Raw genomic sequence first — 22,344 nt, 5'->3', positions numbered from 1 at the left:
TTTTATTAAAAGTAGTTTATTTATATTACCAATCCCCCTTCTTGATTTTTGTTGGTAAACTTTTGTTATATTTTGCTGAGTTCATAGTACTTTTCAGTTTTATATTGTGTTGCTTTTTAAAGGAGAAACATTGCTTACTGTAATTATGATTCATATTTAGCTTTTATTTCTGAATTTCAGTGTATTTAATGCTCATCACTAGTCGTTAAAAACAGCTTAACTGTTCCCAATTTTTTTATTTTATTTATTTATTTATTTATTTTTTGAGAAGGACTTTTGCTCTTGTTGCCCAGGCTGGAGTGCAGTGGCACGATCTCGACTCACCGCAACTCTGCCTCCTGGGTTCAAGCGATTCTCCTGCCTCAGCCTCTCAAGTAGCTGGGATTACAGGCATGCACCACCAAGCCCAGCTAATTTTTTTTTTTTTTTTTTGTATTTTTAATAGAGATGGGGTTTCTCCATGTTGGTCAGGCTGGTCTCGAACTCCTGTCCTCAGGTGATTTGCCCGCCTTGGCCTCCCAAAGTGCTGGGATTACAGGCGTGAGCCACCGCGCCCGGCTGTTCCTAAGTTTTAAACTTTAATTTTTGGTTGCCCAGGAATTTCTTTGAATTGTTTTATATGAAGGGTTATGGGTGCTTTCCCAATTCCTTGTTTGTTGACCATGTGTTTATGTTATCTTTTTATATTTTAAAAAATGTATAGAGAATAATATACTGAGTATAATCACTCAAGTTAAGTAAACATTTCAAATATTGTTGAAGTTCATTGGCATATCTCTCCTTGATAGTATTCCTTTTTATTCTATCCCAGAGATTAATACTTGATTTTAGTATTTATACATGTTCAATAAGAGGAAGTACATATGGCAAATAAATATGAGAAAAATGTCCAACTATGATGAATGAATTGATTTCCTCTCAGATAGCATGTATCAGTTTTGGACAGTTTTGACCCTCTTGACCCTCTTTTGTTTAACCGGAATTGATTCCTTAGAGCCTTTGGCACCAGGGACCAGTTTTGTGGAATACAATTTTTCCACAGGCCAGGTGGCAGGGGATGGTTTTGGGATGAAACTGTCCCACATCAGATCATCAGGCATTAGAATCTCATAAGGAACGTGCCACCTAGATCCCTCGAATGCACAGTGCACAATAGGATTCACGCTCCTATGAGAATCTAATGCTGCCGCTGATCTGACAGGAGGAGCTCAGGCGGTCATGCTCACTTGTCTCACCGCTTACCTCCTGCTGTGCAGCCCAGTTCCTGACAGGCCACAGACCGGCACTGGTCCATGGCCCAGGAGTTGGGGACCCCTGCCTTAGAGTATTTGCTGATTGAGATTAACTTGGGGCCATAGTGAATAAGTCAGATCTTTTTTCTGCATGATATTTAGATATTTGGAGCTTACTCTTTGGCAGCCCCCAAATCTTAATATCCTACATGAAGTATTTTTATTCCCCTCATTGTTCTTACTTGCTTTGGTTATTTTTTCTGATGACTTTTATGTGTCTAAACTGATTTTTCTTCCATCTTGACTTGTTTAGTTAGAATTTTGGATCTAATTGCAAGAGAGATGATTAAAATGGGATTCATGTTCCGTACGTGGCCCTTAGCTGAAATGTGGGCTACTCAGTGAAACTCAGTAACGTTGAGTTTTTTCATCTGTAGACTGGATATAATAGCTACTTAAGGAGGTTCTTGTTGAACGATGTAATGTGTATGAAATCATGCACCTTGGAACCTGTAAAGTGGTATATACTCAGGATATGAGGTATCAATATAATTTATTCTCATTAAATTTAATTCAGCCAATTACTCTGAATTTAGAATCATGGAGGATCTTTTGACTCTTGATTTGATTGTTTAGTCTAACAGTTATTTAGTCTAACAATCAAATCTTGATTTGACTAACAAATTGTTTAGACTAACAAATTGTTTAGTCTTGATTTGATTGAAGGATTGTCAGTCTTTCAATTTCATGCCTTCTACCCATTTATAAACGTGCTCTTTATACTTTCATATAGGCAATAAAATGTTGAACAAGCCACCAAAAGATTTAGGTGATACATTGTAAGAAACTGCTGATCAGATTGATATATCCATCGCAACAATTCTAAAAGCTTTTTTTTTTGCCTGTAGAATTTGTTTTTGTCAGCTCACTTTGTTTGCAGGTCCAGGATTTTATAAATCTATATTCCTATTTGTCCTTCACATATGTTCTTCAATAAGACCCTTAAAAATCTAAGATCAGGCTGAGCGTGGTGGCTCACATCTGTAATCCCAGCGCTTTGGGAGGCTGAGGAGGGTGGATCACCTGAGGTCAGGAGCTTGACCCTGTCTCTACTGAAAATACAAAAAAATAGCTGGGCATAGTGGTGCACACCTGTAATCCCAGCTACTGGGGAGGCTGAGGCAGTAGAATTTCTTGAACCCAGGAAGTGGAGGTTGCAGTGAGCTGAGATCGTGCCACTGCACTCCAGCCTGGGCGAAAGAATGAGACTCTGCCAAAAACAAACAAACAAACAAACAAACAAAAATCTAAGATCAGCCTGTAAAATTCCGTCTTCTTTAAATTTTATTTTTCTTTTTGTAGAGACAGGGTCTCCCTGTGTTGTCCAGGATGGTATCAAATTCCTGGTCTTAAGCAGTCCTCCTGCCTTGGCCTCCCAAAGTGCTGAAGATTACAGGCATGAGCCACTGTGCCCAGCCTGAAATTCCTTCTAATGATGATGCCTTGATAGTGAACCACCAGCATACCCAACCGTTTTGGCTTTTTCAGGACCACCACCTACACGTTTTCCTAGCATTCTAAGCAATGTATGCACTGGAATAGCTTTTGCTGTTTCTTCTTCTTTTTCCTTAATGAGTACATTTATAGTTGTACAGTCAAAATTATGTCCTTGTGGGTCTCCCAGTCTTCCCAGTCTTTCTAAACTGTCCTCATTCCGCATAGTATTTTCTGCTATGTGCTAGGCACTGTGTTAAGTGCAAAGACATATAGATGTGGTCTCTGCTCTCAGGAGTCCCAGAATTATGGGAGGTTAGAAAGTTATGATATGAATGGTATACAGTAGGGCAAAAAAACAAGGAATTTTAGATTTAGCCCTATGTGAAAGGAGTCTGAGGAAGTCTTAGGAGCTGAGTCTTGAAAGTTTGCAAGGTAGATGGAGAAGGGGGCATCTAAGCCTAGAGAGCAGTGTGAATAAAAACGAGGAGGGGTGTTCCTTTCCACTGTGTCATGCCCTGGCATTTCACTTCTGCTCTTTAAACATTTGTAATATACGCTCTTAAAAATTTCTGGTAGAACTCTGCATATGAATGCCGTTTCTGTCTTATTACGAACTCTGAAATCACTTGCTCCCAGGGAAAATTATACCCAATTTTTACATAATGAGAAAGATTTCAGTGAATGTAGTCATCTTTATTGACCTGTTAATTTAGGAAACAGTTGAGTTTTTCTTTCCTCTGTCCCAGAAGATTTTCAATCAAAAACTTTAGAAATTTATCTTCAGTGGGATATTGTGGTATAACTTTTAAGGCAGGACTTTAGATATCTCTGTAGAGGTGCCTTAATTCTGTACAAAAAAGCATTAAATTCTGTACAAAAAAGCATTAAATTCTGTACTTTGCTTCTTGATTCAGACACTTGTTCCCTAAGGAAGAAGAGTAAGGTAACACTACATTTATCCTTTTCTTGTTCTTTGGTGTCTACATTCTGTAATCATTTCTTTCATGAATATTATAATTGTATATTTAAACAACATTTAAATATTGTAATATTTAGGGAGCAGTACTGAGAAACTATGTTATTTTGGCATTTATCTAGATATACTTAAAAGAAATTTTTTCTTCTGAGCACAATGGCAGTTATGGTAACCGCTGGGTTATAAGTTAGTCACACACTGTGGACTGTCTCTGGCTCTGTCTGGGCCACCACTGTCCACCCACAGTCTTCCTTGCTTTCTAGGTAGTATACATATTTGTATGCACTAGGGTAACCCTGTGCTTAGAGAATGAAACGACACAATAGCAGATGGCCAAGCGTGCTGTACAATGGGATTAGTACTGGGCTCCTCCTTCCCAGGGTTCTCCCCTATGGTTTAAAGTAGTTTTGTGTTACAGTAAATTTCTTATCTTTATAATAAATCACTGACCTGGAAAATGTAATTGAGCATTTGAATCTGAGCTGCATTCAAAATCTGTGTTAAAATTGTACAGCTTCTTGCTTGATTGATTATAAATGATAATGTAGCTTGGAGTTTAATTTGCTTACACAGATGCTATCAACATTCCCTTCCATGCTTCTGTAACTTCTGTTTATTTCGTTTTGCTTGCATCTCCAGTTTCCTAGGTTTTGATATTTAGAGTTTTAGATTTAGCAGGAGCAGAAAGCCAATTGATATATAGGGTTTTTTTTTGTCCTAGTTGGTTCTTTAAGTCTCTTCTATTTTGTTTTGGGTAGGAGGTCAGAAAGAATAGGTCCTTTGTATGTTCTGTTTGTTTTCTGTGAAGTCTTGGATAAGACAGTTGTTAGTTTCTTCACTTTTTCCATATCATAAAATTGGACAGGAGAGTAAGGTTGTTGTTTTTTCAATTAAAGACAATATTTCCTAATATATTCTGAGAAAATATTTTATTTTTTAAATTGTGCCTTTTTATTTTTAATAAGGATCAATTCCTATATTTTCTGAATGTTATTATTTTAAATCTTAACCCAGCTGTGAAACAAGCTAAGTTTAGAGAAGACTGTGTCCGTCCTGATTGAAGTTTACGTCTGAAACATAATTTAGTTAGATATTAGAATTTTTTCCTTTTCTTTCCTTTACTTATAATTGTCTAATAGAACTCACTTTGCAGTTCTTTGTTGATGGAGAATATGTATAGTTAAACTCTTAAAATATCATTTTATTGCAGAAATGCACAGTAAATGAAGTTCGATTTGATGATTATATTTTTACTGGTAGCTAAGGAAGTATACTCTGTGTAAATTTATTTGCTTCATACAACTTTTTTCCCCTCCCTTTTTAAAAGTAAACCTTAAGGAAGTGGAGAGTTTAACTTGCAAAGTATGATTTAACTTCTGTATGTCAACAGGTTTCTGGTTATAAATGATGCTGATCCTATGCAAGTGATATTTTATAATTATTGAATATTCTCTTAGAAAGGGAGGTTTTTTTTTACCTTGTTATAATGTAAATCTTTTAATTATTTTATGTTCCTTAGCAGTATTCCTTCCACTTCCAGAACACTCTCTAGAAAAAATACTACAGAATAACAAAATACCCCCTCATCCCTACATTGTGATAATCTAGAAATAATAAACTTCAGATATAAGTGATTAAAACAACAATAAAAATTGATGTATTGTGATAGATCTAGCAAACTCTATTGCTGCATAATAACTGCCCTAAAACGCAGTGGCATAAACAACCATTTTATTTTGGTTATTTATCTGTGAATCAGGAATTCCAGAAGGGCTCACATAGATAGTTTGTTCTTGATTTGTGTATTTTCACCTGGAAGTGTCTATGATTGGATGATCTCCTACCAAGATGGCCTATTCACTTGCATATATTCTGTCTTTGCTCCTTAGCCTCTGTCTACGTGGTGGTTTTTATTTTTATTTTCTTTATTTTTATTTTTTGAGATAGAGTCTCACTCTGTCACCCAGGCTGGAGTGCAGTGGCACAATCTCAGCTCACTGCAACCTCCACCTCCTGGGTTCAAGCAATTCTCATGCCTCAGCCCCCCAGTAGCTGAGATTAAAGGCGTGCACCACCACACCTGGCTAATTTTTTTATTTTTAGTAGAGACGGGGTTTTGCCATGTTGGCCAGGCTAGTCTCAAACTCCTGGCCTCAAGTGATCTGCCCATCATGGCCTCCTGAAGTGCTGGGATTACGGGCCTGAGCCACCATGTCTGGCCTACATGGTGTCTTTTGCCCCAGCTTCTGCAGGTGCCTTGGGTTCCTCATGGCATGGGGAGAGTAGTCACACTTCTAATGTAGAAGCTGGCTTCCAGATTTATAGATATTAGAAGCAGAAGCTGCTTGGTCAGTTAAGGGTTTTTCTTGAAAGTGGCTTGGAAGTAGCAGGTCACTTCTGTTGTATTCTGTTGGTCATAGTAGTCACAGAACCTGCCCTTTTTATTTTTATTTTATTTTATTTATTTTATTTTATTTTATTATTTTATTTTTGAGATGGAGTCTCGCTCTGTTGCCCAGCCTGGAGTGCAGTGGCGCCATCTCAGCTCACTGCAAGCTCCACCTCCCGGGTTCACACCCTTCTCCTGCCTCAGCCTCCTGAGTAGCTGGGACTACAGGCGCCCGCCACCATGCCTGGCTAATTTTTTTTTTTTTTTTTAGTAGAGACGGGGTTTCACCTTGTTCGCCAGGATGGTCTCGATCTCCTGACCTCATGATCTGCCTGCCTTGGCCTCCCAAAGTGCTGGGATTACAGGCGTGAGCCACCGCGCCCGGCCGGAACCTGCCCTTATTAAAGCAGGGTGGTGGTGGTGTCAAGAATGGGACTCCAGCTTTTTCCTGAGAAGGGGCAGAGTTCATGGCAGAGAGTATGTGAGATGGGAGACATTGTTGTGACCATTTTGGAAAATATCTACTTCAATAGAATGAAACATTGGATAAGGGATTGGAAATCAAAGAGTGAGATTTTTTTGTGCGGTATGGCAATAAAATTCTTATCCCATTTTCTGTTGTCTTATGATATTGCAGCCTTATTAACCAGAATGGAAGTGGAATGCTTCTATTTCTATGTTCTGCTCAGTGTTTTAATCTGTTATTTTTAGGGTTTCTACTGTTTTCTGTTGCTTTCAAGCAAGCTACTCCAAACCAGAAAGAATTCTGAACAACTTAAGAGTTGTTTTACCTAATTCAGGAATTACCACAGAATATAAATGTAATTCATAGGAAGAAAGTACAGAAGAATAAGGTATGTGGAAAGGACCAGGACTAACAGAAGGTGAATTAATGCTACTTATTGATTTTGGAGATTCCCCTTGGGTGAGAAGCACAACTGTGTAGATGAAAACTCTTGTGTATTAGTGATGTAACAAGAACCAGTGTGCTTGCTACAAGACTGCCTTTTAGAAGATAGAAGTGTGTATAGATGATACACAGAATGCAGGAGAATTTTTTTTGTTTGTTTTTGAGATGGAGTCTTGCTCTGTCGCCCAGGCTGGAGTGCAGTGGCGCGATCTTGGCTCACTGCAAGCTCCGCATCCTGGGCTAACGCCATTCTCCTGCCTGAGCCTCCCGAGTAGCTGGGACTACAGGCGCCCGCCACCACGCCCGGCGATGTTTTTTGTATTTTCAGTAGAGACGGGGTTTCACCGTGTTAGCCAGGATGGTCCTGATCTCCTGACCTCGTGATCCACCCGCCTCAGCCTCCCAAAGTGCTGGGATTACAGGCGTGAGCCACCACGCCCAGTGAGAATTTTTAAGAACATTAAGAAGAAATAAACATGGCTAAACTGTTTTGTGTTATTTGAGGGGGATAAAGCAAGATACATCTCAGAACTTAGAGTGTTTTCACACTTCATTGATGGATATTGCTTTGACCTAGCACTGAGGGGTTAATTTGGATGGAATTTTTTTCCAAGCAAGATAGAAGTCACAGATCATAAAATTTACCATTTTAAACTATATGATTCAGTGGTTTTCAGAATATTTACAATGCTGTGCAACCATCATCACTGTCCAATTTCAGAACATTTTCATCACTTCAGAAAGAAACTCACACCTGCTGGCAATAACAACCCCTCATCCTCTGACAACCACTAACCTCCTCTTTGTCTCTGTGGATTTGCCTATACTGGATGAGACCTTCGACTGTAAACTTTGAGCTAATGCTGGAATGAGTTAAGGCTTTGGGGGACTGTTGGGAAGGCATGATTGGTTTTGAAATGTGAGGACATGAGATTTGGGAGGGGCTGGGTTGGAATGATATGGTTTGGCTGTGTCCCCACCCATATCTCATCTTGAATTGTAATAACCACAATTCCCATGTATTGTGGGAGGGACCCAGTGGGAGGCAATTGAATCATGGGGTGGGTCTTTCTCGTGCTGTTCTTGCAATAGTGAATAAGTCTCGCGAGATCTGATGGTTTTATAAAGAGGAGTTCCCCTGCACAAGCTCTCTCTGTCTTTGCCTGGTGCCTTCCAAGCAAGTCATATGGTGGCTTGCCTTCCACCATGATTGTGAGGCCTCCCCATTCATGTGCAACTGTAAGTCCATTAAACCTCTTTTTCTTCTCAGTCTCAGATATGTCTTTATTAGCAGCATGAAAATGGATAAATACAGAAGGCTTTCAGTCTTCACCTTGAAGTATGATGTTGACTGTGGGTTTTTCATAGATACTGTTTATCGGGTTGAGAATTCCCTCCCATTCCTAGCTTGTTGCATGTTTTTATCATAAAAAGATGTTGGATTTTATAAAATTCTTTTTCCGTATCTATTGAGATGATCATTTGGTTTTTCTCCTGTATTCTGTTAATGTAGTACATTATATTGATTGATTTTTGTGTTTTGAAACTAACCTTGCATTCCTGGGTAAAGATAGATGTGTTTTTAAATAGCTTTGTGTTTTTTAGCTGGATGAATGTAGAAACTTGTTCTATCAGCATTATTATGGAGACAATAGAAATGGACTTGAGAGAATATATAGCCTTTGGATAAATGCTTAATTTTCAAGTGCTAAGGTGTAATATAAATGGATGTATGCAAAGGCTTATATTGTAATATTTTGACTCATGGAAATAATTTTGACTCTTAGTAAACATTATTTCTTTGGGCTTTTAAGTAACTTAGTGAATAATTTGAGGATTTGTGCTTGTCTGTGTCCTTTCTCATCTGTTGTTAGCCACATTAATGTTCTCGGAGTCTTTCAAGTTCTAGTTGAGTGTTTTGGCTGAGCACACATTTTAAACTTGAAAAATGATAATTAACAAGTCAATAAGGAGGGATCAGATCCCTCTTCTGACAAAGATTGTTCTTAGTTGTTTCTCAGGAGATCCTGTAGCAGGAACTTGTCAGAGTAATAAATATACAGACACATACCTAGAAAAAGACAAAGGATTTAGGGAAAAGTGCCTGGTCACAGTTTTAAAGCAGAGTCAATATTTTCTTCTGCTTCAAAACTGCTTATAACTTGATATGAATTCTCTTCTATTGTATTCTCATCTGTGGGAATGGCTGTTTGATTAGATGCCCAGGTATCTGTCAGCTCTAGTAGAGAAATTGAAATAACTAACCACATGAAGAAGTTGTTAAATCAGACTCTGATGAAGCAGCCTTTTATGCTCTTCCTTTTTCCTGCTACAGCAGTGTGTGTATCCTAACCAGAAAATAGCTTCAAGAATCAGACATGTATTTTGTTCTTTATCTGTTTTATCTTCCTGTAATTGTCAGACTTCCTCAATTTTTTCTCCTAATGATTTTTTTTCTAAAGGAGTTTTTCAGATTAGAAAAATCACGTAAGTTTACAGAGAAAAATTTGTAAAATTCTGTAAAATCTTTGGGCTTCTTTCTTTTTTTTTTTTCTTTTTTTGAGATGGAGTCTCACTCTGTTGCCCAGGCTGGAGTGCAGTGGCGTGATCTCAGCTCACTGCAACTTCCGCCTCCTGGGTTCAAGCAGTTCTCCTGCCTCAGCCTCCTTAGTACCTGGGACTACAGGAGCGCACCACCACACCCTGCTGATTTTTGTATTTTTAGTAGAGACGGGGTTTCACCATGTTGGCCAGGATGTTCTCTATCTCCTGACCTTGTGATCCACCCACCTTGGCCGCCCCAAGTGCTGGGATTGCAGACTTGAGTTACTGCGCCCTGTCAGTCTTTGGGCTTCTTATATACATTGCATATCGGTAAGGAACTGATATTTAGATTTGTTTCCTTGCATCCCATTCAGGCTGAACTCTGCCTTACACACAGCAAATTTGGTATTTTTATTTTTTTTGAGACAGGGTCTCATTCTGTCACCCAGGCTGCCGTGTAGTGGTGAGATCATGGCTCACTGCAGCCTCAACTTCCTGGGCTCAGGTGATCCTCCTACCTCAGTGCTGCAAGGAACTAAGACTACAGTTGTACACCACCATGCCTGGCTGATTGTTAATACTTTTTGTAGTAGAGATGGGTTTCGCCATGTTGCTTAGGCTGGTCTCAAACTCCTAGGATCAAGTGATCTACCCGCCTCAGCCTCATGAAGTGCTGGGATTACAGGTGTAAGTCACTGCACTGGCCAAATTTGGCACTTTTATAAAGCAGCTAAGCAAACAACTTTAAATGAAGTGACTGGTCTTTTATTTTTTTTGGAGGAGGAGTCTCGCTTTTGTCACCTAGGCTGGAGTGCAATGGCGCAATCTTAGCTCACTGCAACCTTCGCCTCCCAGGTTCAAGCGATTCTCCTGCCTCAGCCTCTCGAGTAGCTGGGATTACAGGTGCCCGGCTAATTTTTTTGTATTTTTAGTAGAGATGGCGTTTTTGCCATGTTGGCCAGGCTGGTCTTGAACTCCTGACCTCAGATGATCTGCCCGCCTCGGCCTCCCAAAGTGCTGGGATTACAGGCGTGAGCCATCGCGCCGGCTGTGACTGGTCATTTTAAACAACATTCTGGATTCTTGAAAAGAATGCCACCGATTAATGATTTGTAACTTCTCTTATGCTTTTGACAGTCTGATGAAAGCCATGGGCTTTCTCCAGGTAAAAGTGTGCATAGTTCATTTGTGTGAACTGAGATATAATATACACCTTAAAGTTTATCCATGAACTTCTGATTAAAAACACCCACCTTTTACCATGACATGGTGAAGAAAAAAATAAATAAATAAAAACACCATCTATGGAACAACCAAGTTGGTGATATACACTGGTTTCTAGGTTTTACAAAATCATAAAATATGTTTATGGTTCAAATACAACAAAAATTCATGGCAACTACAATCTCATGTTAATTATAATTTAACTAGAAAGAGTGTAGCTGTCGGGTATGGTGGATGCTGCGACGATCGATGCAACCTAGATCTCTCCTGAGTGTTGAAGGACTTACTTCCCCAGATCGCTGGAAGTGTTATCAACAGAAAGCCCTCAACTTTCCCTAGAGATTGTCTTGGCTGGCCGGGCGCGGTGGCTCACGCTTGTAATCCCAGCACTTTGGGAGGCCGAGGCGGGCGGATCACGAGGTCAGGAGATCGAGACCACGGTGAAACCCTGTCTCTACTAAAAATACAAAAAATTAGCCGGGCGTGGTGGCGGGCGCCTGTAGTCCCAGCTACTTGGAGAGGCTGAGGCAGGAGAATGGCGTGAACCCGGGAGGCAGAGCTTGCAGTGAGCCAAGATTGCGCCACTGCACTCCAGCCTGGGCAACAGAGCAAGACTCCGTCTCAAAAAAAAAAAAAAAAAGAGATTGTCTTGGCTAAAGACACCACCTTGCCCGAGGGCATGCCCCCTCCCATGGACATCCAGTGATTAATCCTTATGAGGTGCCATGGTTTGAATTCCTTCCCTCTACTTGGGACAGCAGCTTCAGAGCTCCTCGTGGGGTTGTCAGAATCCTTTGGGACTTCATGGCAGCTGAATTGCTCCCTCTGTACAATCCTGATTTTTCTCTTCCTTTCCACTGACACTGATCCCAAAGAGCACCCTCTAATAAGCTTCTTGCGTGATAATGTCCATCTCAGGGTCTACTTTCTGGGAAACCCAGTCTAATAAGCTTCTTGCGTGATAATGTCTGTCTCAGGGTCTACTTTCTGGGAAACCCAGTCTTGGGTAGAATATAGGGTAGGATATTAGTACAAGTTAGCATCTTTCAACCTGTAAAAGTAGACCTGGCACAAATAAAAATTCAATGAGATGAACTTGAATTTAAATTAAAAATAAGTGAAACATCTCATCATATTTCCTTCAGACCTTATATTCAAGTAGTTTTTCAAAGTCTTGGTTTCTTTGAATTTATTTGTGTCTCTCAGTCTTTCTTTGGCATTGAAAAAAACTCCCCAAATCTCTGAAAGCTTGATTTGTTTGGTTACACATTATGAACTTGTGAAAGGTATGGGTTAAATAATACAGTTGCTTACATGCCCCAAAGAAACCCCTAGAGGTTTTCTTGTTGACAGGTGAATATGATAAGAGAATCTCCTTTTGCCAAGATTTCTTAGACTGTATTTAGAAAATATTTGGTTTTGTCATTATCATTAAAATTATAGATATCCATTCTAAATATATGAAAAGTATGGAAAAGCTGTAAAAAGAAAAAATCTATGTAAAAATAAACTTCTCCTCACCTGAAATTGGTATAATATTACACATACTTTTTGGTGACCTGTCTTATTCATGTAATAGTGTATAATAAACAAGTTTTTGTATCCTTAATTCTCAAGAATATGAGTTGTAATGGTATAATATTCTTTCCACCCAGTGGATAGACCATATTTAATTTGGCTAGCCTTTTATTGTTATGTGTTTAATTATTCCCAATTTTTAAATTATTACAATACAATGGATTTTTTTAAAAATTAAGCCTCTTGTGCCTGCTTTAGTTTTTAAAAAAAAATATTGGATCTCTCATCACTAAAATGTAGTGAACTGAGACTGGGCTACCTAGACAGCCACTGTAACTGAACAACTTCAAGGGAAGCCATTCACATAGATGATATGAATTGCGGGCCTCAGTGAAATCTCATCATTGCTACTGCCACAGAAGGATTGCCATTGTGGATTTATGTGCCCTTTTTGTCTTTTGAGCAATTTAACACAGGGAGGTCTGTCAATTTTTTATATATGCCGACTAGATATAAAAAGAAGAGTTTGAGCTATTTTCCATAATTATCTACCAGGCAGATCTTGACTGGCAGTGACCTTTGGTGTTACCAGCTTTTGTGTCGTTTTATCCAGTTCTAATGCAAGAGGCCCCTAGTTCCATGATCTGTACCATGAGCAAATCTATCAAGGAACTTTCTTTACTACCAGCAATTAATAAAATCTACCTGGAGCAGTGGACTCTGAAAATGTATTTTCTTAAGGGCTATACCATTCCTGTATAATTAAATTTGAGCAGTGCTGAAGATAAAATGTAGTAGTATTCTGGTGAAGTTTATTACTTTTTAAATATTCTCATCTTCCTTGGAAGAATAGTTATATTTTATAATTGAAAGAGATATTACTAGTCTTTTGTTTCACAGTTAAAGTGGTGAGAAAGATTAAGCAATTTGCTCAATGCCACGTAACTAGTCATTCATTGCAATAATTCACTCCGTAATCTGTACTGTGAGAGAAGAGGACGACTGACAGGGAAACCCAACCAAGGAAATGTTAGTTGCTGCCCGACATCTTTGCTGGGCTTATTGAGGACCATAAGCAGTAATTGAGAATACTGATATGAAAACTTTTAAAAACCCAAATTGAATTTAAAACATTGCTTAGAGTTTCTTATGGTTTTGTCAGTCTTGCAGCTTCTCATCACTGGAAACAAGTGGAGAAGCAAAATTTAGATGTCAACAATAGTCTGGGCAAAACATTCTTTTTTTTTTTTTTTTTGGTAAATTATAGTTTTGCCTTGTTTGCACATTTTGTCCGAGTGTCTGATGGTGGACAAACTGTTGACCAGAAATCAGGGGACTTAGAACCTGAAAAGGAAAAATTCACTATTAATTACTATAGATCCCTCTTTGCCAACTGATTATGACCAGTTCATCCAGACTGTACTTCTGCCATCAATACTGAAAGGTATTATTAACCAAGAAGGTAAAGGTCAGAGCCTTTTTGAATAACTGACTTCATACAATAAATTTGATGCTGATGGCTATTTAAAAGAGCTGTGGAGGCACCCTCAAAAATGTTCCTTTCCTTTAAATGGTATTTAAAGTGAGCCAGGTGATTGCAAGAAGTGTTTTGAGCTGTCTTGTCCTCAGAACTGTGTCTTAGAGGAAGTCTCTTCTGCACTTGCCCAGTGATTTGGGCCTCAAAGGCAGAGTAATCAGTTCCACTTGACTAGAAATAAATCACCCACACTGAAACATGATAGCTCCTGACAACTGGGCAGTGCTGATAAAAGCCAAAACAAAAGATGTCAATAAATCTGTGCCAATGTGGAATTAGTATGCAGATTTGATTAATTCACTATGTAGCATTTCAGTCAGCATTAGACTTCCTCTGATTTCATCAGTTTTTCTTTCTTGTTAAAATAAAAATTGTACGAGGACAAGAAAGCCTCTATATAAAATAACCATTTTATTTCTGTTTCTTTCCACCCTAGTAAACAGAACTGTACCATGATTACAGACAGTTAATTTAAAAATATTTCTTCCTTGGGCTGGGTACAGTGACTCACATCTGTAATCCCAATGCTTTGAGAGGCCAAGGTGGGAGGATCACTTGAGGCCTGGAGTTTGAGACCAGCCTGGGCAATGTTGCAGTACTTCATCTCTACAAAAATTAAAAATTGGCTGGGTGTGGTGGCATGCATGTGTAGTCTCAGCTACTCCGGAGGCCGAGACTGGAGGATTACTCGAGCTCAGAAGTTCAAGGGTGCAGTGAGCAGCAATTACACCACTGTCACACTTCAGCCTTGGTGTGACAGAGCAAGACCCTGTCTCAGAAACAGAACAAACAAATATGTATTTCTTGAGTTTACTACTCAATAATGATAATTATCTATGATAGTAAACTGTATATATAAACCTGTTTGATATCACCCCCCTTCTGTTATCATTGACAGCACAGATGTGTAGAATAAGTGCCAGTTCCTTTGATCACTACGAAATTTTGCTTGTACAGAAATTGAATACATGCTAATAGGTAGTGATTTCTTTCTATGTCAGGGAGAGTTTATACAAAAAAAACCCCATGGGATTATAAAATGTATCCTTTTCTGTAACGATTATTTTATTAATTTTCAATTTTAAAACTAATTTGTGTAACAGAAGAAAAACCTTTTAAATGTTTTATTGTAAGGTCCTCCTTGGTCCGCCTGTCTGTAAATAAACTAGCTTCCTTTAACCTTGAAAGTTAGGCTACACAGATTATTTTCATAACGTCGTGGTCCTGAAATCCTTAATGTCAAGCATCTTTGGCTCTGTCCACCAGCTTTAGTGTATGGTGATTAGATACATGTTTCATCCATGAAGGATGTACTCTTCCATTTGCAGTGGTTTGGTACCTCATTCTTTGGGGGTTCGTTTGATTCTTCGCTTCAGTAGGGGGTACATTTTAAGTACATGATCGTAGTAATGATATACTATATTAATGAACACTATAATCATAAGAAATCATTTATGGAAAGATGCTTTATGTGATTACTTTTTCAGTTTTTCACCATAGAACATATTATTTATAGGGTGGTAATTAAGAGTAGATTCTGGAGCTAGACTGCCTAGTGATTTTCTCATAGTCTTGTAGTGATGCTTAAATCATTGTTACATATAAAGTCCTTACATCAGTACCTGGCATGTTTTTAAGTATTGGCTGCACCTGTAATCTGCCTCCCCACCACCACTGTTATAATTGTTGTTCTTGTTATTGTATTTTAGGGGTTCTGTGGTTTATAGTCCTAAACAATGGAGAGTTTTTAAAAACTGGGTATTCATATTTAAAAGGGTATTTTTCCACTAAACGCGATTCTGAACAATCATTTTTATCTTTATGTTCTAGTATGTGTATAATGGATCCAGTTTTTCTCTTGGCTGTTCAAAGCTTCTTATAAATCTTATATTTCAGATCCTATGGGTACTTAGTATAGAATAGGATCTCTGCTGAATATTTTATAAAAATGGCATAATACATACTGAAATAATATAATATGGGACTATCAGATAAACATTTATAACCTCAGCATTAGCTTGGTGAAAAAGAAGAGAATAATGACAAGAATAATGTGGTAACATTCATTCTTCAGCTGGTTAGTGACACATATAAACCGAGGTCCTTGATCACAACGAAAATGAGAATATGTCACAGGAGCCGTCAGTGGGGCTCGGCTGTTACCCATCATGATGCTGGAGTCAGTGGGGCTCAGCTGTTACCCATCATCATGCTAGATTCAGTGGGGCTCACCTGTTACCCATCATGATGTTGGATTCAGTGGGGCTCAGCTGTTACCCATCATGATGCTGGATTCAGTGGGGCTCAGCTGTTACCCATCATGATGCTGGATTCAGTGGGCCTCACCTGTTATCCATCATGATGCTGGATTCAGTGGGCCTCACCTGTTATCCATCATGATGCTGGATTCAGTGGGCTTCACCTGTTACCCATCATGATGCTGGATAAACGGAAAGAGAAGTATTTTTATGGACACACATTTCACCCAACACACCTACCTCCCACCCCCTGTGTGTTTCAGGTTTGTTCAGTGCTTACACAGCTGGTTTGCACCCATCTGTGTCTATTTCAGGTCTTCCTCACTGATGGCAGCTTGGTCAGAGGAGGTAATCTTAGTGTCCACTGTTATTTTTTTATTTTGTGAGATCCTTTCACTATGGAATGTTTGTTTCTCCTCTTTTAGAAGTAAATAAGAGTCTAAGAGTAGCCATCCCTTTACACTCCGACTCAACAGTCAGCCTGTCTAGAGTGGGTAATTGAAAAAGAAAGTAGCTTGCTGAGAACTTGCTGACGGAATTTTACCTGTTTCAGCAGCTTCTGCACCTGAGTATATCAGCAGAAGTGTTTACTAGCAAAGAATAATGGATTCTTTTAATAGTTTAACTACATATAAGGTATAAAAGTGAAACTGTTAACATTTTAATTCCTTAATTTCTCCCTAGATGCAGATGATGGAGTAGAAAGAAGGGTATTATCCTTATTATGTATGTAAGGGGTGTTTGTATATTAGGTAGGCTCATAAAACAAATCTGTCTTCTTGTATGTAAAACTTGGTTGGTTCTGTGAAATGTCATTTTAAATAATGTTTCTTGTATTGCCCTTTCTTGACAGGGAAGTCTAATCAACAGCATGACCGTAGCTTTTCTTTGTGTAAGACCTATATGTTAGCAACTGGAATGACCTGCACAGCTGGTTAAGCATGTAAACAGCAAGGCATTGTGTTCTGTATATACAGGCATACCTCGGAGATATTGTGGATTCAGTTCCAGACCACCACAATAAAACGAGTCACACAAATTTTTTGGCTTCCCAGAGCATACAAAAGGTTATGTTTATACTATATTGTAGTTTATTAAGTATGCAATAGCATTATATCTAAAAATGTACATAATTTAATTTAAAAATACTTTATTGCAAAATATGCTAATTTTCTGAGCCTTCAGCAACTCGTAATATTCTTGCTAGTGGAATGTCTTGCCTCTGTGTTGGGGGCTGCTGACTGATCAGGGTGGTAGTTGCTGAAGGTTGGGGTGGCCGTGGCAGTTTCTTAAAGTAAGACATCAGTGAAGTTTGCTGCGTCAATTGACTCGTCCTTTCAAAAAAGATTTCTCTGAATCACGCAGTGCTATTTGATAGCATTTTACCCACAGTAGAATTTCTTTCAAAATTAGAGTCAATCCTCTCAACCCTTGGCACTGCTTTATCAACTAAGTTTATTAATATTCTACATATTTTGTTGTCATTTCAGCAATGTTCACAGCCTCTTCACCAAGAGTAGATTCTGTCTCCAAAAAAAAAAAAAAAAAAGAACCACTCTTATTACTCATTCAGAAGAAGCAGCTCCACATCTGTTCAAATTTTTTTTTTTTTTTTTTTTTTTTTTTTTTTTTTTTTTGAGACAGAGTTTTGCTATTGTTGCCCGGTCTGGAGTGCAATGGCATGATCTTGGTTCACTGCAACCTCTGCCTCCCAGGTTCAAGTGATTCTTCTGCCTGAGCCTCCCGAGTAGCTGGAGTTACAGGCGCCCACCACCACGCCTGGCTAACTTTTTGTATTGTCAGTAGAGACGGCGTTTCTCCATGTTGGCCAGGCTGGTCTTGAACTCCTGACCTCAAGTGATCTGCCTGCCTTGGCCTCCCAAAGTGCTGGGATTACAGGTGTGAGCCACTGCGCCCGGCCCATCTGTTCAAATTTTATCATGAAGTTGCAGCAGTTCAGTCACAGCGTCAGGCTCCCCTTCTAGTTCTGGTTCTCTTGCTATTTCCACATCTTTAGTGACTACTTCTACTGAAGTCTTGAGCCTGTCAAAGTTATCCATGAGGATTGGAATCAACTTCTTCCAATCTCCTGTTAATGTTGATATTTTGACCTCCTCTTGTGAATCACAAATGTTCTTAATGACATCAGGAATGGTGAATCCTTACCAAAAAGTTTTCAATTTACTTTGCCCAGATCCATCAGAGGAATCACCAACTATGGCCTTACAAAATGTATTTCTTAACCAGTAAGACTAGAAATCAAAATGACTCCTTGATCCATGAGGTGCAGAGTGGATGTTGTATTAGCAGGCATAAGAAAAACATGAATCTCCTTGTACCTCTCTACCAGAGCTCTAGGGTGACCAGATGCATTGTCAGTGAGCAGTAATATTTTGAAAGGAATCTTTTTTTCTGAGCAGTAGGTCTCCACATTGGGTTTAATACACCAAGTACACCATGTTGTAAACAGATGGGTTGTGATCGAGGCTTCATTGTTCCATTTATAAAGCATAGGCAGAGTAGATTTACCATAATTCTTACGGGCCCTAGGATTTTCAGAATGATAAATGAACACTGGCCTCAACTTTCAGTCACCAACTGCGTTATCCCCTAACAAGACAGTCATCCTCTTCTTTGAAGCTTTGTTTTTTTTGTTTTTTTCTTTTTTTTTTCTTTTTGAGAGAGAGTCTTGCTTCGTTGCCCAGGCTGGAGTGCAGTGGCATGAACTTGGCTCACTGCAACCTCTGCCTTTCGGGTTCAAGCAGTTCTCCCGTCTCAGCCTCCTGAATAGCTGGGATTACAGGCATGGGCCACCACACCCGGCTAATGTTTGAAGCTTTGAGGCCAGACGTTGACTTATCCTCTCTAGCTATGAAAGTTCTAGATGGCATCTTTTGCCAATAAAAGGCTGCTTCATCTATTAGGTTGGTGCAGAAGTAACTTCAATGGCAAAACTGCCATTACTTTTGCACCAGCTAAATACATTGAAAATTCATTGTTTGTTGTAGCCATCTTCATTGATTGTCTTAGCTAGACCTGGATAACATGCTGCAGCTTCTCCATCAGCACTTGCTGCTTTACTTTACACTTTTATATTATGGAGACGGCTTCTTTCCTTAAACCTCATGAACCAACCTCTGCTAGCTTGAAACTGTTCTCCTTTAGCTTCTTCACCTCTCTCAATCTTCATTTAAATGAAGAGAGTTAGGGCCTTGCCCTGGATTAGGCTTTGGCCTGAGGCATGCTGTGGCTGGTTTGATCCTGTATCCAAACCAGTACACTTTTTCCATATCAGCAATAAGGTTGATTTCTTTTTTGTGTGTTCACTGGAGTGGCACTTTTGATTTCCTTCAATAACTTGACTGTTTGGTTCCAGAGGCCTAGCTTTCAGCCTGTCTTGGCTTTTGACGTGCCTTCCTCACTAAGCTTAATCTTTTTTACTTTTCAAACTCTGCACGTAGCATTTGACTTAATCATTTCTAAATTTTGAGTAAAAGTGAGAGATGTGCGACTTTTCCTTCTACTTGACTATTTGGAGGCCATTGTTGGGTTATGAATTGGCCTAATTTCATTGTAGTTGGGTTTCAAGGAATAGGAAGGCTGACACAGAGGGAGAGAAGAGGGAGTGATTGATCAGTGGAACAGTCAGAACATATGCAACATTTCTTAAGTTCACCATCTCATATGGGCAGAGTTCATGACACCCCAAATAAATTACAATAGTATCATCAAAGATCACTGATCACAGATCACCGTAATAGATACAATAATAATGAAAAAGAAATATTGCAGGAATTACCAAAATGTGACAGAGACACCAAGTTAGAATGCTCTTGAAAAGTAGTGCTGATAGACTTGCTCGATGCAGGGTCCCCACAAACCTTCAGTAAGTAAAAAACCAGTATCTGTGAAGAGCAATAAAGCAAAGCATAAGAAATCAAGGTATACCCGTGTATGGAGTACTGAATTTTTGAGTGGCAAAATTCTCTTTAATGGTTATGAGTTTACCTAAGTGTTGATCCATATGAGATTTCAATAGTAGTGTCTGATTAAATCAAGGGAAGACTAATGCTTTCCATCTCGGATGAACTCAATTCTTACAATGGGCTTTGGTCTCTTACTGGGCAATTCCGTGGTTCACCCATATGATTATCTCTTTGTTAAAAAGTGGAAATGTAAGCTTCAGCATATTCACGTGCCCTATTCTAAACTTACCAAATCTCTTTCTTAGCTTTTTTGTTCTGCCTGTCGAGTTCTTCTTGACTCTAGAGAGGTACCTTAAAGAGCTTGTACTAAATTTATTAATGTAAGAAACTACCTGACAATTGGATCCAGGATTGTTTTGTAATTCCGTTATTGGCAGGAGTTTTTGTGAATCCCTGAACATAGTTTATGGAAGTCCAAACTTATATTTTATTCATTTATTGATTAATGTTTACTATGATCTGAGGTGTACTGTATAGGAAGGTACAAAACAGGTGGAGGGGCAGGATCCATGTCTACTTGTGGAGACATGTATAAAACAAATTACATATGGTTACATACACTAATCAGTGCTATAATGATTGATAGATGGAGGAATGGAGATGTGTGATCAATATATAGATACGTGGAAGAATGGAGGAGTGTGTATTTATACGTAATATATACATGTATATGTGTCATTAATGGGGTACAGACAATGATCAGGTTTTTCTCGTGGGGGTGAGGGCAACAAACTATTCCTAGAGGAGATAATGTTTATCTTGCATTTTGAAAACCATGTAGAAAAATCAGGTAGTTTTAGTGTCAGCTCAAGAGGAGATGGTGATTATATCCTCCTGCTTCATTTTTCTCCATAGAACTTATCTCTGCCCTATGCTATATTGATTCATTCATTTGTTCAATCACTCATTCCCTCCCTCCATCATTTATTTGTCTACCTTACTAGAATGTAAGCTCCATGAAGGCAGGGATTTGGTCTGTTTTCATTACACTGTTTCCTCAGCAACTGGAAAAGTGCCTGATCTGTGGTGGAATTTGAACTCGTGTGTATATAGTGAATGAATGAACTTTGTGAGTAGTTGGTTTATTTATAATTTTCCTTTAGCTTATTAAGGATAGCTCCTCAGAATTTCCTCATAGTTTGCTTGATTTTTTTATTATACTTGAATAATAATTTTTTACTGTACTTGAGTCTCCTTGTACTTGAGTGATAACATGCTGCTTGTTGTACTCAAGTGATAACATGCTATTTCCACAGTGTTCTCTCACAGTATGTTGAGTCCCCATAATCTTACCTGAACTGATACAAACTCCAATGGTTTTCCATGTCGATATGTGAGTCCTCTTAAAATTTCATTGAAAGAATGGGTCAGATCCTTGCATGCTGACACTGCCAACACTGGCACTGTTACTTATTTAAAGTACAGAACTGGCCAGACCATTTCTGTGCTTAAAAATCTGTAATGGCTTCCATCTCTCTGGAATAAAATCTGTGCTCCTTAGGTTGGCACACAAGCTGTTTTATAGCTTGGCTTCAGCTGTATAGTGATGCATTTTCTTACTATCTCATAGTAGAATAAAAATGAGTCTATTCATTTTTCTTTATATCCATAGTGTCTGACGTGTAATACACAATTCAACAAATGTTTTTTGAGTAAATGAATGCATATAAGTGTATATGAATGAATGGCCACAAAAATGTTTGCTGCTTAGATAAAAGATGATATAAGTAAATGAATGCATATAAGTATGTATGAAAGAATGGCTAAGAAAATGTTTGCTGCTTAGATAAAAGATGGTATAAAACTAACATAACACTAGCCTTTAAGAACAGCCTTTTCTTTATATAGCTGATTTGTCTTTCTCACTGTTTAGCTGCTCTGTTCTCTGTCCTCCCTTTGTTCTTTGTGAAGAAATCCCTCTTGGCATTTACAATGTCATTTTAGAAGTCATCCTAGTCCTCATGGCTTTCCTCGCCACATGGCCATCTCTATACTGGATCTTTTCTGCTGAATACTTTTCTTATTTTGTTAGGGATTTGTGTGTGTGTGTGTGTGTGGGTGTGTGTGTGTGTCCATACACGTGTGTACCTTTTTTTTGTTTTGCCTACAAATTCCTACAAATTTAATTTGCCTACAAATTTAAGGTTTTGCACGTAATTTTGAAACTCTTAGGATTAAATGATTTCTACAGAATGCACACACACAGACAACCCTGAGCTATCTGTTTTCAAATTGAAATGATTTTGATTGTGCTATTGTTTTTTTATAAACGT

The 22,344-nt window shown here is 38.7% G+C and overlaps 1 protein-coding gene across 10 annotated transcripts in view; it reads left to right on the top strand.

The window, feature by feature from the left end:
- Positions 1–22,344, top strand: part of ERC1 (ELKS/RAB6-interacting/CAST family member 1) — a 490,329-nt gene that overhangs the window by 157,417 nt on the left and 310,568 nt on the right. The window lies entirely within an intron of this gene.

This window comes from Symphalangus syndactylus, chromosome 5, assembly GCF_028878055.3.
Source record: "Symphalangus syndactylus isolate Jambi chromosome 5, NHGRI_mSymSyn1-v2.1_pri, whole genome shotgun sequence".
Lineage (NCBI taxonomy): Eukaryota > Metazoa > Chordata > Mammalia > Primates > Hylobatidae > Symphalangus > Symphalangus syndactylus.
This window is presented reverse-complemented; position numbering and strand designations above follow the sequence as displayed.